Below are 4,211 nucleotides of genomic sequence, written 5' to 3'. Positions count from 1 at the left end.
TTTAAAAGAAAACAGTACAATTTAGGCCCTGTCCACACTATGCCTTTAAACCGTATTAGTTGCATTTAAGCCGGTTTAAAAGTGCTAAATACGGTTTGCGTCCACACTACGCAGCATTTAATACCGTACTCGAGAACCAGACTGGAGACCACGTCAGTAGGTAGTCTCGAGTCCGGTTCTAAAAGATCGCATCAGGTAGTGCGGTTTATCAGAAGTGTGGACGCTGTAATACCAAACGACACGTTTTTGTGTATCCTCCAGTATCCCAAAATGCTTTGTGGTATGTTTGGCGAAATAGAGCAGGCGCCTGAAGGACTTGCTATCATGTACACTCCGCACGAGGAATTCATTTTATGCTTCAAAAAATCTGTCAGCACATCTATGTTAAACTAGTGGGGAAAATAACAAAAACACAACGTTAAATTAGGCGACTGCAAAAATGAAATGCGAGTTAAAAGTAGGATCGGGGATGAACAAATGACGTAATTTGTCAGCTCTGTTTGAAATAAAATTAAGAGGATCAGAATTAGCTCAGGCAAGATGTGAAGGTAAAAACCAAGACTGTTTTGTAATTAACAGCTTTTTCTGAGTTTAATTATAAAGCAGAATCAGATCAATTTGTTTAAAGGGACTTCACCTGATTAAAAATAAAACCTGAAAACTTCAAGCCCTACTTGTGTGTGTGTGTGTTCGGATTTACTTTTTCCACATACTTGTTATATTTCTTTTTCAATATGGACCTCTGTTAATATGGGGCATAACACATTATTTTAAAATAAAATACAGTGCATGGTGGGATACTATCGTATTAATTTCCACGGTTGGTTGCGCTGCTGGGAATTGTAACTGAACTATTCTAATGGTGTGTGGACGCATTAAGCCTGACTAAACATGGCACGGTACTTCAGTGTGGACGCTTTGAGCTGGATTAATTAGGACGGTTTCGAGTACGGTTCTCGAGATCAGTTATGTAATGTGGACAGGGCCTTACTCATCCAGTACCGCAATTGTACATTTCATTTAAAGTGACAGTGACACAAACATATTAGGATCGATTGCAGCGTACCAGTGACTTAGGGCCCTTTCATACCTAGTTCGTTTATAAAGATCCGATTCAGAATCCACTTGCAAACAAACTAAAATGTTGCAATTTTGCTTCACTTGGTTTCACACTGAAAAATATCAAACGAACTATTTTTTTTTCTCCAAGCGAGTGGCCCTGTCCACACTACATAACCGATCTCGAGAACCGTACTCGTAACCGTTCTAATTAATCCAGCTCAAAGCATCCACACTGAAGTACCGTGCCATGTTTAGTCAGGCTTAATGCGTCCACACACCATTAGAATAGTTCAGTTACAATTCCCAGCAGCGCAATGAACCGTGGAAATTAATACGATAGTATCCCACCTTTTAAAGAGCAAGGGACTTTACCCAGATTGCTCCAGTAAAAACCCAACTGTATACATGGGTAATTGTATGTAAAAATAATGTGTAAACAATAATGTAATTGTATGTTAAAATAATGTGATATCTTGTAACAATTGTAATACTTCTGTCTCAGGTGTTATAGCAGGCATGTATTTTCATATAAAAAAAATCAATTTGACCCCAAAACACTGAAATTGTTTTGGGGTCAAATTACCCTTATACAAATGTCCCATAGTAAAAGCATAGCAAAGTGTAATAAAATATAGTGAAAGCATGGTAAAGCATAGGGAAGCATTGTAAAGAATAGTGAGGTATGGTTAGGCATATTAATAAACATGGCAAAACCAGGGCAAACTGGTAAATGCATAGTATAACCACAGAAACAGCACGGTAAATCTGCAAAAAATACAGTGGAAAAAAACTGTAGTGAAACAGACTACCTATAAAAAGGAAAGCAATCTGAACTAGCATTTCTTTCAAAACATGTGCACTCTATACAGCCAATGGAAATGCAGGACAGGGAGATTAATGGAATTATTCATGAGCTTTACTTTATAGAATCGTTTGCTCTGTTAGAAGATGCATTTAAACAATGTGCTTTTGTTTTACATGAAAAAAAGCCCTAGTAGTGTTTCACAATAAAACTATGACAACAACCAAGTGTGTTTTTCTAACTCGCAGTGAATGAATTGTAGTGAATGTCATGGCAGCTGTATTTACTGCACTGCACTCTCCTCTGCTGTGTTTTCATCTGTGTGGCCCAGAAGCCTGTGTGTGTGTGTGTGGGCAGTACATACTGTTTCTATAAAAGACAAACAAATAAAGGAAACTAATTGTCAGTTTAAATTTCTGTTTGTTTACATTTCCTTAAAATGGTGTAATGGTGGTCTCCTTACTTAAATAAGTCTCATGAGACCTATTACTCCTTTTTTAAAGTTATTATCTATAATTGCCCCACTTAAAAAGCAGCTTGAGACATGGCTATGAAATATCCGAGCTATCTTAACATGTTTCTGTTCACTTGTATCATTCTCATTCATTCATGACTCAAAGGTTTAAAGCACCACTGTGGCCTATCAGCCACTCTTCAGTACAGATGGCTCACCAGAGTGCATGCAGCCAATGACCTTGGCAAGCTCACCTTCATCTAAATCCACTCGGGCAACAGGTAGCAATTGCATAGCATGGTAGAGATACTTAAATATCTGTATCATTGATAGGTCTAGAAGCTAAAACAATGTGGCAAAGAAATGGTTCATTTTCACTGGTCAACACCTGTAGTGGAATACTATTGATTGAACAATAGAATATAGTTGTGTACTAACTGTGAAGACTTTCCCAAATAAAAGCAATTAAACATGCTTACATTTTCAACAATAACACAATAAGCCCTCTTAGCAAAAAACAAACAAAAAAAAACCTCTCCAAACATATACTTTAAACAACCATATACTTTAAAGAAACACTGCACTTCTAAAGGGTTAAAGGTTAATCACAATACAAGGGTGCAGCAGCTTTATCATTTTAAATACCATTATTGTTGGTGCGTCTTGCATTATATACTGTACTGGTCTGGATATCTCACATTCCTACCTGCTCATAATAGCTGTAATGTAGGAAAAGAGGAACTAGAGTATGTGTTTCTGACCAGCAAAACAGGAAATGGTATTACAGTTCTCTGTTTCATCAACAGAAGCATGTGCTTTTGATTGTTTGGTGGTGTTGTTTACTGTTGTCACAAAATCCATCCTGTTTTCTGACCAGTTCAAACATCTACTGTACTGTATAAAGCAACAACAGCAGAGCCCTTGCCTGCATCAGAGCAATAGAAGGACAGCGGTAGGAGTGTGTGATAAGGAAAGGCGTTTCAGTACATCAGCCGTGCCCACTGTTCTACACAGTTCAGGAATCTGGCCAATCGGCTACACAAGCTCTGATGAAAAGACTACGGACTAGATTCTCAAAACCACTTGCTCTCAATCTTCATGAGCATGATTTTTACAGATACCGTTGTAGAAAATCACCTAATAAAGTTACCAACTCAGAAATACAACTCCGATATTTCATTTAGGGGCTTGTGACTGAAATAGTTTATTATTAGTTTTAAAAATGCAAAATGTGTTTTTTTTCTCTTTCAGTGAAAAAAGAAGGGCTAATGATGATTTGGTGTCTATAGTTCTGAGGATTTAGCCCTATATTTATTTTAGAGAATCACTGTATATGACCTGTCATGATATCACCTATACAAGCTTTTCTTGTTGCATTATTTGGGAGTCTATGCACAGGTATATTTGTCACTGTATTACTGTATTGGCATTTATTGTTCCAATGAAGAATTCCACTTCAGTGCATGGCTAATCTAATGCTATTACGCTTGAATGGATTTCCTAAACATCTGAAGGTTAATCTTTCCAATAATAAATGTATTTTGCCTACTAAAATAGTTTTGGTCCAGATGCACACTACAAGTAAGTTTTAGAAGATCGCCTCTGATGTATTTTAGTAGCACGCTTCCGCCACCTTGTGTTACTCAAGGTCATTACCGATTGCGCGATTTCCTATTGCTGAATCAATCAAGGCATGATGCATACATATGATTTTATAATTATGTTGGCAAAGCAGATGCTGCGGTGTGTTTTCTGGTGCAAACATGTTAACTGCACGCTGGCACGGGTCTCTGAATACTTATGCCTCCCTTTCTGCTGCATTGGTTTAGTTCGCTTCTGAAAGTCACTGTGTGGGTTTTGCGAAGCTGAGCCAATATTTTCACTTCCTGGTGC

Source organism: Acipenser ruthenus, chromosome 3 (assembly GCF_902713425.1).
Source record: "Acipenser ruthenus chromosome 3, fAciRut3.2 maternal haplotype, whole genome shotgun sequence".
NCBI lineage: Eukaryota > Metazoa > Chordata > Actinopteri > Acipenseriformes > Acipenseridae > Acipenser > Acipenser ruthenus.
The sequence above is the reverse complement of the archived record's forward strand: the minus strand, read 5'-3'. Positions refer to the sequence as shown.